General features: G+C 44.6%; 1 non-coding gene across 1 annotated transcript; it reads right to left on the bottom strand.

The window, feature by feature from the left end:
• Nucleotides 1-13269: 13269 nt before the first annotated feature.
• Trnas-cga (transfer RNA serine (anticodon CGA)) lies at nt 13270-13344 on the bottom strand. The gene has a single exon. It is a non-coding gene; the product is annotated as a tRNA-Ser (tRNA).
• Nucleotides 13345-13639: the final 295 nt, after the last annotated feature.

Here is a 13639-nt window from a genome sequence, read left to right as displayed (position 1 = left end):
GGTTTGGATGTACCGTGCACTATTCAGTGTCCCCTCGACGATCACCAGTGGTGTACGGCCAGTGTAGGAGATCGCTCCCCACACCATGATGCCGGGCGTTGGCCCTGTGTGCCTCGGTCGTATGCAGTCCTGATTGTGGCGCTCACCTGCACGGCGCCAAACACGCATACGACCATCATTGGCACCAAGGCAGAAGCGACTCTCATTGCTGAAGACGACACGTCTCCATTCGTCCCTCCATTCACGCCTGTCGCGAAACCACTGGAGGCGGGCTGCACGATGTTGGGGCGTGAGCGGAAGACGGCCTAACGGTGTGCGGGACCGTAGCCCAGCTTCATGGAGACGGTTGCGAATGGTCCTCGACGATACCCCAGGAGCAACAGTGTCCCTAATTTGCTGGGAAGTGGCGGTGCGGTCCCCTACGGCACTGCGTAGGATCCTACGGTCTTGGCGTGCATCCGTGCGTCGCTGTGGTCCGGTCCCAGGTCGACGGGCACGTGCACCTTCCGCCGACCACTGGCGACAACATCGATGTACTGTGGAGACCTCACGCCCCACGTGCTGAGCAATTCGGCGGTACGTCCACCCGGCCTCCCGAATGCCCACTATACGCCCTCGCTCAAAGTCCGTCAACTGCACATACGGTTCACGTCCATGCTGTCGCGGCATGCTACCAGTGTTAAAGACTGCGATGGAGCTCCGTATGCCACGGCAAACTGGCTGACACTGACGGCGGCGGTGCACAAATGCTGCGCAGCTAGCGCCATTCGACGGCCAACACCGCGGTTCCTGGTGTGTCCGCTGTGCCGTGCGTGTGATCATTGCTTGTCCAGCCCTCTCGCAGTGTCCGGAGCAAGTATGGTGGGTCTGACACACCGGTGTCAAAGTGTTCTTTTTTCCATTTCCAGGAGTGTATTTTGAATATCATTACCTTGCTAGTTCAGACAGATCCACTTTTAAAAGTATCATACATCTTGTATCCACTGTTAATAGGCAGTATTTCACGTAAAGAGGCAGAAACTGCTACATTTGTTGACCAAGTCACTTTAGCTTGCAGTGTGGCAAGAAGTCGAGTGGACGCAGCCAGCTGAAGAAAATGAATCTCAATGTCTGTCTGGCTTGGTGTGTGCTGCCCCATCAGTGGCTCTGGCAGACCCTGCCCATCACAGATTCATCAGTTCACAGACTGCAGACACCCTACCTAGTAACCAATTAAATAATCAAACACTTCTATCCTATCCAACAACACAATGTTTGTGCAATAGAAATAACTCCAATAACCATTACAGACACATCATCACAGTGTTAGACTAAGCACAATCACAGTGGCCAGTGCCAGGTGACATCACGAAGTTGCCCGTGGTGGGAATAGTCTGCATCACCACATGTGCGGCTCACCTCATCTCACTACATATATGCTGCCAGAGCAGCAGAGCATCACGGTGTGTTCAGACACCAGCTGCTAGATGGATCGGAGTTGCTGCAGTCAAGCAGCAGTCTGGTGCAGCTGGCATAGCGTTCTCAGTGCATGATATAGTGCAACTATCCTAGCACGTGCTGTCTCTCCTGTGACCCTGGTGGACCTTGCCGATAGTGGGCGCATTAGTATGTGGACTGCAGATGTCACTCTTAAGAATTTTTTAAAATAAGTAAATAAAACCATTCCTAGCCCACGACACAATGGCGGCGGTGCAATGGGGCAATTATTTAAACATATTAGGTCAACTTAGTACAAATGCACTACTTCCATTCTAAACTTAGCATAATTGAACTAGTTCCAACGTCTTGAATTTTTTTAAATTTCCCCCATTTTCAACTTAGTGGCAATCTCGTATATATATATATTTCCCGCCAGTTTAAACTAGATGACTTTCGCCATCTAGGATTTTATACTTAGGACAAGTGGCCTACTTCCGCCATCTTGGATTGTGGTGTCAGAGGGTTTGGGAGAGGAGTTTCGGCGAAATCTGGTAAAGTTGTATGACATCATTGGGTGATGTTATTGGGTGACATCAGCAATCTGACAACAATGTAGGCAATGCCTGAATTGGCTATTCCATATGTATTGAACATGCTTCCCAGAACTTTTATGGTCACTTCAGCTGTGATGAACCTCATGCTAGACGTGCATGTGATACTGGACAAGTTGTCCACAACTTGGAACCATATTGTCACACTCCCATGATGCTGCCAGATCAGCCACAGTGACTAATCCTGTGGTGGTGCTGACTGGTTCTGCGCATGCACAGGGACCACCTTCTCAATTTCTGTAATGGTTCTCGGTTAGCCTAGTCCTTCAGTCCTACCATATCCCACTGTGACCACTGAGGCAACTATAGGACTTGGTGGAGATGCTCTGGAATGACCATCATGTAGTCTGCCAATTCAGTAGCCAGCAGGACTATGTCACACAATGTGTCAAATGAATGGCGCAGTGAGAGGGTGTTTGTGGGAAGGAACTAAACCCAATCCTGCTGGATTTAAGTAGGGACAGGTCATAAGACTGGGTCCTCAACAATGACAGCTGCCACTCCTATGGCTGTTCAAATGTGTGTGAAATCTTATGGGACTTAACTGCTAAGGTCATCAGTCCCTAAGCTTACATACTACTTAACCTAAATTATCCTAAGGACAAATACACACACCCATGCCCGAGGGAGGACTCAAACCTCCGCCGGGTGCAGCGGCACAGTCCATGACTGCAGTGCTTTAGAGAACTCGGCTAATCCCGCGCGGCCCTCTGGCTGTCAGAGAAAAATTATCCAGTAACAGTTGTAAATCTAACTAAAAGCTGAACGCTTAATTAGAGTCTAAATCAGCATCTGGGTTCATTACAGAGCATGACAGAGCACTGGACTTTGTGTGTTGCACCATGGAGCGATAATGAATTGAGTATATGAAATTATTCAGATGTAGCAGCATCTGTGCAATCGTTGCGCCATTATTTTCTGTTACATGGACATGTGGGCCAAACACCATGGATCTATAATGAATTGAGTATATGAAATTATTCAGATATAGCTGTATTTGTGCAATCGTCGCGCCATTATTTTCTGTTACATGGACATGTGGGCCAAACACGTGGATGAGAGGCTTATGATCTGTTACTGTATGAAATTTAGTATCATACAAGAGCAATGAATTTTTGAACACTGTAAATGCATACTAAAGGCTCTTTATTATTATTTTTATTATTATTATAGGCTCTTTATTGTTTGTGAATAATTAATGTGTGCTGCCATTAATGATTTTGATACATATGCATGTTCTGTGCCGTCCTCATTTTTGTGTGAAAGCAAGGCGCCGAGGTGTGGGCGTGACGCGGGGGGGGGGGCAATCTTCGCATAAGAGGAATACACCTGGTTGACATCCATGGGTATAGGCCCCTGACGGTCATTGGCCGGATGAGGAGGGGGCTGCCGAAATTGGGAGACCGAACTGACATATCCGTTACGGGTACACACTGCACAATATGCCCAGCTGTCAGGGCAGTCTTCCCGTGCATGATAAATAAAGCATCCTGGGCAGGACAGCAGCCGGGGTGCTGGCGGCGCTAGCGAGGGCGCGGGGGCCTCCGTGCTCTGACGGTCTGCGCCGGACCCGCAGAGCCGTCCGAGGGCGCAAATTCCTGGACAGGGCGGCTGCCCAGTGGACGCTGTGCAGAACAGGATGGCCGGCGCCGGTCATCTGAACGAACGGCGGCAACGTCTTCGACCTCCACCATCGATGCAACGGGCTCCGAGGCGTCGTGGTCGCGGAGGGCCCCACTTCCGCCCAGGATTCCAAACGCTTGTCGCCGCCGTAGAGACTTCGTACTTGAATGCTAGATCAATGATCTGGTCCAGAGTAGGATCGTCGAGTCGTAGGATCGTCAAGTCGTAGGATCGTCGAGTCGGAGGGCGTCGAGTCGGAGGGCGTCGCGCCGGAAAGCCGCGTCAGGGGCGGCCTGTAGGAGGTGGTCGCGGACCATCTCGTCCGCGTAGGATTCTTTGGAGACTCGTGTGTTGAAGTGACATTTCCGGCTGAGACCTTGCAGTTCCACTGCCCACTGGCTATAGGACTGGCCAGCCTTCTTGCGACACTGGTAAAATTCGACACAGGCAGCCAACACGTGGAACCGTCGTCGGTAGTAAGCCGCGAGTACCTCACAAATCTGGGAGAAAGTTAAAGAATCCGGAGGTCGAAGTTGGAGTTGGAGTTTCGTCAAGAGAACATACACTTTGGACTGGTTCCAGGACAAAAAGGAGGAACGATGAGCAGCCTGCTGGACAACCTGGTGGACTAGAAAATGCTGCTGGAGCCGCTTCTCGTATGTTTCCCAGTCTTCAGCATCTTCGTTGAAAGCGGGAAACGGCGCGGGCGGCGAAACCGGGCGGTTTTGCAAGAGTTCCGTAAATAAACGTTCCTGTGTATCCTGAGAGTTCTTGCAAAACTGTTGAAAACCTTGTAGTAAGTCGTGCACACTTTGGACCAGTTGCTGAAGGACAACTTCCGCTATGAGAAAGACACACACAGGCACCAACTCGTCGCCACTTGTGTTGTGACTGACAATTCGCAATTTTTCAGAAACACAACTTTTATTGATGCACGTTCACAAGGTTGATGACTGAAAGGTAACAATAACGATTCCAGTAAAAGTCTCCTAATTTATGTAAGCAAAAGTTCACTTCTAATTTTCTACAAAGGTTCGTGGTAACACACACACACACACACACACACACACACACACACACACACACACACACACACACACACACACACTAGTAACAGTCCAATTCACAGACGAAGACGTAATCTTCAACGGTCGCAGTACACGAGGTTGGCATCCGGTGTGAACTGAACTTCGGGGCTAGTTCTAGCCGTTAAATAGCTGTCTCCAGCAAATCAGGTTTTGGCGTAGTGATACTTCCTGCAGGCCCTGGCTCGAGCTCCCCCTGCAGGAAGTAGTGCTCGGAATGTCTGTTTCCATTATCTTGTATGTAAATAGCCAGTGTTTACCGTGGTGCTTTTGGTACACCTTGGGCGTAGACAACCTCGTCCTCTGTGGTGTAATACGGGTTGCCAGCCCTCAGGGGCTACCTTGGCTCCGGTATAACAGAACATTTTGCAACCAGGCCTATGAAGTCCACAGACCACGATCTCTATTATTATTCAATAATGCGTCTTTTTCAAAGCTCAGAGATGTTCGATATTATTTCATTCATATGAGGTGCATTCACTGCTGCCATTAATGCAATGAGTAGCCATAGTTGGTCTATGATTTAATTAGGATCATTGTAATGTATATACTCCAGAGGTAATGTGTTCGCCTTTTCATGCTGAATGTGAGTGCTTGGTCATTACTATGTTCACTCCTAACAGTGGTCTAAAAACGTTAATATATTTCCTACTGTTTGGGATTTATAATCGTCATTTCAAAGTGTTGTCCCACCTATGTGCATTAGTCATATTTAATACTAGCTGAGAAACCTAGTGTAGCCCGGGTATTTACTTATTCTAATCTTCTGTTGGTCCATCTCCTCCTCCCTCCTCTCTCTGTCCATCTTCTCCTTCCCCCTCTCTCCACCCATCTACTTTCCTTCTCCCTACCCATCCCTTCTCTCTTTATCCACCTATCTTCCTCCTCTCTATCCATCTCCCCGTCCCTGTCCATCACCTCTCCCTCACTCTGTCCATCTCCACCACCCCCTATCTCTGTCCACCTCCTCTACCTCAACTCTCAGTGCGCCACCTCCTTCCTTCTCTTTGTTAATCATCTCCCCCCTCTCTTTCTAACTCACCTTCTCCCCCCCTCTCTCTGTTAATCACCTCCTCCCCCGCTCCCTTTTCATCTCCTCCCCATTCCTTTCTGTGTCCATCTCCTTCTGTCCCCTCTCTCTGTCCAACTCCTCCTCTTTCCTTTCTCTGACCATTTTCTCCTCTACCTCTGTTCATCTCCGCCTCCCGACCGCTCTGCCTGTCTCTTCCTCCCCCTGTCTCTGCCCATCTCCCCCTCTTTCCTTTCTCTGTCCATCTCCTCCACTCCCATCTCTCTGTCCATTTCCCCACCATTCTCTCGTATATCATTCTCCTCCCTTCTCTCTCCATGTTACCACACTCACTTCAGTAGTAGGCTCGTGGTTCTTACCCCTACAATACTTTCTTCCAGACTGTAACTAATATGTGTACCAAATTTGTTTGAAATCAACCCAGAGGTTTAGAATGAGCTTTTTACCCGTGGATGTGCTGGCATATATTTCACACATGTTTAACATATTTCACACACATGTGCGAATTTCACAGTGCAGTTTCATTTTTACGCTGCCTAATGTTTATGACGTCGTACCTTTCGAACTATGTGCTGTACAATGATATAATTTTGCAGGTACATCCAGTAGTATAAGTGCCTACGGTCTACAAAATGTGTTACGAATAGAGATAGTGGTAAAGAAGTAATAAATTTAAACGTCATGCATGATGCAGCTGTTTCTCACGCATCTCGGTGCTTATGACGTCATATCTCCTGAACTATGTGTCATACAATGTTATATTTTTGTAAGTACATTCAGCGGCAAATGTGGATACTGTCTGCAAAAAATGTTGGGAATAGAAGTAGTAGAAACGAAGTAATAAATTTAAACGTCCTACGTGGTGCGGTAGTTTTTCACGCATTCAGTATTTATGACGTCGTATCTTCTGAACTACATATCGTACAATGATGAAATTTTTCTGGTACATTCATTGATATATGCGAATACTATCTACAAGTTTTGTCACGAATACACTTATTAGTAAAGAACTAATGAATTAAAACGTCATGCTTCATGTGGCAATTTTAATGCATAAACGGCGAAAATGTTTAAACACAAACTTTTTTTTCCTCTTTTCATTTTGTGGGGGTCGTCAGTGAGAAAAAGTTTTTTTATTGATTATATTTACACGTCAAGTTCCGTAGGACGAAACTGAAGAGCAAATCTCCAAGGTCATGGAACATGTAAATACATGAAATTACAGCTTTAAAGTAATAACAGATAAAAATAAAATGTTGTCAAGCCGTAAGTTTAAGTAAACGGAATCAACAATACAACAAGAATCACCTTAATTTTTCAAGGAACTCTTCGACAGAATAGAAGGAGTGACCCATGAGGAAACTCTTCAGTTTCGATTTGAAAGCATGTGGATTACTGGTAAAATGTTTGAATTCTAGTGGTAGCTTATTGAAAATGGATGCAGCAGTATACGGCACACCTTTCTGCACAAGAGTTAAGGAAGTGCGATCCAAATGCAGGTTTGATTTCTGCCGTGTGTTAACTGAGTCAAAGCTGTTTGATCTCGGGAATAAGCTAACACTGTTAACAAGAAATGACTGTAAGGAATATATATATATATATATATTGAGAGGCCAATGTCAAAATACCCAGACTCGTGAACAGGGGTCGACAAGAGGTTCGTGAACTTACACTACTTATTGCCCGAACCGCCCGTTTCTGAGCCAAAAATATCCTTTTAGAATGGAAAGAGTTACCCCAAAATATAATACCATACGACATAAGCGAATGAAAACAAGCAAAGTACACTAATTTTCGTGTCGAACGTTCACTTATTTCAGATACCTTTCGAACAGTGAAAATGGCAGCATTATGTCTTTGAACAAGATCGTGAAAGTGGGCTATCCACGACAGTTTACTATCTATCTGAACACCTAGAAATTTGAACTGTTCAGTTTCACTAATCATATGCCCATTCTATGAAATTAAAGCGTTAGGTTTTGTTGAATTGTGTGTTAGAAACTGTAAAACTGAGTCTTACTGTGATTTAGCGTTAGTTTATTTTCTACAAGCCATAAACTTATGTCATGAACTGCACTATTTGAAACCGAGCCAATGTTGCAAACCACATCCTTTACTACCGAGTCAGTGTCATCAGCAAAGACAAATATTTTAGAGTTACCTATAATACTAGAGGGCATATCATTTACATAAATAAGGAACAGGAGGGACCCTAACACTGATCCCTGGGGCACCCCCATTTGGCCGTACCCCACTCAGACCCCACATCATAGGCATTCTCAACACTGTGAATAATGACCTTTTGCTGTCTGCTACTGAAGTAAGAGGTGAACCAATTGTGAGCTGCCGGCCGCGGTGGTCTAGCGGTTCTGGCGCTGCAGTCCGGAACCGCGGGACTGCTACGGTCGCAGGTTCGAATCCTGCCTCGGGCATGGGTGTGTGTGATGTCCTTAGGTTAGTTAGGTTTAAGTAGTTCTAAGTTCTAGGGGACTTATGACCTAAGATGTTGAGTCCCATAGTGCTCAGAGCCATTTGAACCATTTTTGAATTGTGAGCTACTCTGCGTATTCCGTAATGGTCCAACTTCTGGAGCGATACTTTGTGATCAACACAGTCAAACGCCTTAGTTAAATCGAAAAATATACCTAGCGTTCGAAACCTTTCGTTTAACTTATCCATTACCTCTCAGAGAAAAGAGAATATAGCACTTTCAGTTGTTAAAAGACTTCGAAAGCCGAACTTTACATTTGATAGCAAAATCCGTGTTATAAAATGATCAATTGTCCTTACATACACAGCCTTTTCAACAACTTTAGCAAACACTGATGGCATAGAGATAGGTCTAAAATTGTCTTCTCTATCCCTTTCTCCCTTTTTATAAAGCGGTTTTACTACTGAGTACTTTGATCATTCCTCAATGAAAAATTACAAATATGACTAAATGCAGGGCTAACATGTGCAGCACAGTACTTTAATATTCTGCTAGTCACTCCATCATATCTATGACAGTCCTTACTTAGTCTTCAGTGATTTAATTATTGAATCAATTTCCTCCTTGTCAGTATCACAGAGGAGTATTTCAGATATCAATCTCAGAAAGGCAATTGCCAAGAGAGTTATACGATTCCCTGTAGAAACTAAATTTTTATTTAATTCACCAGCAATGCTCAGAATATGATTGTTAAATACTATACATATATCTGATTTATCAGTAACAGAAGTATTTATACCACGAACTGACTTGTGCTGCTGACCAGACACTTCCTTCACAACTGACAATATGGTTTTGATTTTATCCTGTGAATTAGCTATTCTGTTTGCATACCACATACTCTTTGGCTTCGTAATAACATTTTAAGCACCTTACAGCACTGTTTGTAACGGCCTACTGTAGCTCGATCGTGACTGTTTCTAAAATTTTGATATAATTCCCGCTTAGTTCTACATTATATCCTTATCTAAGTAGTCAGCCACTCGGGCTGCCTTTTACTGCTGGTACCCCGTTTAGAACGTTCTAATAGAAAGCAACTCTCAAAGAGCATGAGGAATGTGTTAAAGAAAGCATTATATTTGTCATTATGTCATGGGCACTATATACATCCTGCCACTGTTCTTCCTTGAGGAGGTATAAAACACTATCTATTACTGTTGGATTAACTCTCCTACCGTATATGTGACATTTGTATGAGTACAAAAGCCTTTTAGTCTTAAAATTTGTGCGTCATGGTCTGAAAGGCCCTTCAGTAGCAGAATGCCTAGCTAGTAATGAAGAATGAATAAAAATATTGTCTATGACTGTGCTACTGTTCCCCTGCACCCTAGTTGAAAAAAAAACACAATCTGTATCAGATCATATGAATTTAGGAGATCTACCAACATTCTTTTTCTTACACCATCATATACAAAATTTATATTGAAGTCACCTAATATAACTAATTTCAGGTACTTCCTATAAAGTGAAGTGCTCTGAAGTCAGAGTTAGGGCACCTATAAACAGCAACAATTAGAAGTTTAGTTTCCCTAAATTCATCTGCCCCTGCACAACATTCAAATATCTGTTCAGTGCAGTACCGTTATACGTCTATGGACTCAAATGGAATTCTGTTTATTACATACATGGCCACTCCTCCACCCCACTAGGAACTCTTTGAAAAACAGTCACCTAATCTGTGTACCAGTAAAGGTATCAAATTATGTGCCAATTTTTTTGCAAGATTCTAAGTGCTCTTATTCTCAAATACTGGATAACTAAAGCACGGATGTTCTCGTGTCGTGAGCTACACTGTTTTTTCACACCCAGCCCCACCCCTTTGATAGGTGGTTGATTCTTACCCCTACAGTGATTCTTTCCAGACAGTAAATGATATGTTCTCCAAGTTCGGTTGAAGTCGCTCCAGTGAGTGATTTAGGAGGAGATGTGAAACGTTCATAGATACATACATAAATACACCGATTTTTATAATTTTTATGGATAATACCAAACCTAGCAACGTTTCACAATTGCTAAATATGTATGGGAATTGTATATGTACGTTCTAATCTCCTTCTTTCCCCCTCTTTGTCCATCTTCTGCTCCCCGCCGGCCGCGGTGGTCTAGCGCTTCTAGGCGCTCAGTCCGGAACCGCGCTACCGCTACGGCCGCAGGTTCGAATCCTACCTCGGGCATGGATGTGTGTGATGTCCTTAGGTTAGTTAGGTTTAAGTAGTTCTAAGTTCTAGGGGACTGATGACCACAGATGTTAAGTCCCATAGTGCTCAGAGCCATTTGAACCATCTTCTCCTCCCCCCTCTCACTGTCCATCTCCCCCCCCCCCCCCAATTTCTCTCCATCCTTCCCCTCTGTCTCTGACTTTGAGCCTTGTTATTGCATTCGAAACTTCAATTGGGAAATGAAGTCACTTAGAAATGAATGGGTAAATCAGCTGGGATCAATAATATAAGGGATACAGGAGAGAGCTCTCCAGCTGCTGGATCTGTGAGGACAGTAGCGTCAACGATGGCATTTCTTATAGTTGTAATCTGTGAAAATGTAGGTTGCAAAGTTTTGGCCGATTCAGATTCCATAACAACAGTCCAATCATAAGTCGACAGTTTATAAATACCTCATTGCTGTCTTCTATTAAAAGCGAGGGAGAAAACAAGACAGCACTTTGTTGTTTATACACTTTCTGTTTAAAATTGTATGTACAGGGCAATAATATGTATCGGAGAAACAGTTTTTCTCTAGGTTTAAATGCCCTATTATCATAATTAAAACTGGCTGTCAGAAAGAAAACGAAACCAAATATTTTCACAGCACAGCATTTTTTTTCTCACATACGGTTTCAACAGAGTTTTTCACATACCCCTAGGCCTAGGTGAATACCAGGCTGGTCCCCACGTCCCGCCTCCGTTACGCGCCTCGGAGACATTTGACACACGGTGGCACTATTTCCTGGTTTACACTAGACGCAGACAGCTCGGGTAGACTAATTCCGTCCCGGAGTGTACGGGGTGGCGGCAGGAAGGGCATCCGGCCAATCCTTAAAATTCACCTTGCCAAGTCCGTACTTAACTCTACCGACCCTGCGCAGATGCAGGGCACAGGCAGTAGCGAAAGAAGAAGAAGAAGAAGACAGTTTCAACAGAAAACATATACATTGTTGTTTAAAAAATAAAATATATAGTCTATGTCTGTCTGAATGTTAGTAGAGTATCGTGTAACAATTTGAAGTAAAAGTGTCAAGAACTTTTCGAGATTTTTGCTAACAACGTTTCCCCTTTGTATATTAGATACATATTTGTATATTATACTCTGTTCGCCATAAGAATAAATCTGATGTAAACAAACACAAACGCAATGATTGGTCAGAGGCCGTAGCACACGTACACTGGTATTGTTATTGCTGTATCGTCCATACAAGATACAGCCAGGCAAAAGCACCACAGGCACCAAGATGCGAGCTGGTGCCAGTACCACAGAGACTCGTATGACCGGACGACCAGGGACAGAAGCCTACTCGGAAGATAGAAGAGCAGTTCTCACCCACGTTGTTATAGATCATCGTCCAGGGCTGACCTGGACATGGAACGTCGTTTAGTGAACTCTTAGAAAGAAACAGACAGTTGGAAATTGCATTTGCTATGTACTGTGAAATTTACCTACGATTGTTTGCACTTTGCCATTTTTTTGTTATATTACATGCAGTGTTACAGACTTCATCATTCGATAAGTCACAAAAGTAAGTAAACCTTTTTAACTCATTTCTGTGGCTGTTACTAATTTGTTGGAGTAGTGTAGGACCTTCGTTCTCCTATCCTGTTATCTCAGCCTGGGGCATAGTTGTGTAGTAGTGGCAGGAAGAAATTGTCTTAACGGTGTACTGCACCAGAAGCCGTTTCACAAATTCGGCCTACCGTAACAACAGAGGCAACTCGGTCTCCACAGCAGTTGCGACGAGCCCCTTTACAAAAGTTATGTTCTTGGAAGTAGATCCTACTCTGTGGCAGGTGTTGTGTAAGAGCACAAGAGCACGGAACACCGAACTTTTCAAACCTTGCAGATTTATTGGTTATCTTTCTTCGAATGTTAAACGTAATGTAGATGCGATCATCTGAAATACACAGCACTAAGCCTATCGCGCTATGCTACATCGATACTCCGTGAAACTTGGGATCAGGATCGCGAGCACGCCTTCAGGTTTACATGTTTCGAGAAACTTTGGCGCATGCACAACTGGCGTGGCGTAATTGCCTTACAGGCCAAATACATACGGATCTGATAAACGACATGCACGGTTCACGTCGTGCACAGCTAGCCCTTGCCACTCAACTACCGTTTTACGTCAATGCCACCATTTGGTAGCACACCGCAGCAGACTTTTATCTCCATTCGCTTGGCATAAATCACGCTAGATGACTGCACACTCCTCAGATATATCAATTCACTCACTATATACCAAAATTAGATCGGATATCAGTAAATGTTATAGTTGAACTGAAAGAAAAACCTATTTTGAGGAATCTGGAACGAGATATAGTATATTGAGGTTTGGATCTTATCATACAGTAATGCATTTGAGGTGCTGAGAACCATAAAGCACATCATAGTCGATTGTGAGACTGTAGCATTTATTCATGCTTCTGATATCTGTTGATCTTATGGTGGGTCAGGTTTATCTGTCCCGTAGGCCCACATGTTATATATGAACATTCAAGAAAAGCTGTCTTCCTGGTTTTTCTAAAATGCGCATCAGTGTGGGAATGAAGGGCGTGTGTGTTGTTGGCCCTTATGGTTCTCAGCACTCATTTGAATTCTAGTCAAGTCCCCATTTTGGTAGACAGTACTACTTGAATTTAATTATTTCCAGTCGCCCGCTGTGGCCGAGCGGTTCTAGGCGCTTCAGTCCAGAACCGCGCTGCTGCTACGGTCGCAGGTTCGGATCCTGCCTCGGGCATGGATGTGTGTGATGTCCTTAGATTATTTAGATTTAAGTAAAACTTCCTGACAGATTAAAACTGTGTGCCGGACCGAGACTCGAACTCGGGACCTTTGCCTTTCGTGGGCAAGTGCTCTACCAACTGAGCTATCCAAGCACGACTCACGACCCGTCCTCACAGCTTCAATTCTGCCAGTACCTCGTCTCCTACCTTCCAAACTTCACAGAAACTCTTCGGAATTCTGCCAGTACCTCGTTTCCTACCTTCCAAACTTCACAAAAGCTCTTCGGAAGAGCTTCTGTGAAGTTTGGAAGGTAGGAGACGACGTACTGGCAGAATTGAAGCTGTGTGGACGGGTCATGAGTCGTACTTGGGTAGCTCAGTTGGTAGAGCACTTGCCCACGAAAGGCAAAGGTCCAGAGTTCGAGTCTCGGTCCGGCACACAGTTTTAA

This window comes from Schistocerca nitens, chromosome 3 (assembly GCF_023898315.1).
Source record: "Schistocerca nitens isolate TAMUIC-IGC-003100 chromosome 3, iqSchNite1.1, whole genome shotgun sequence".
Lineage (NCBI taxonomy): Eukaryota > Metazoa > Arthropoda > Insecta > Orthoptera > Acrididae > Schistocerca > Schistocerca nitens.
Note: the sequence above shows the minus strand (reverse complement) of the source record. Positions and strands in the feature narration are given on the sequence as shown.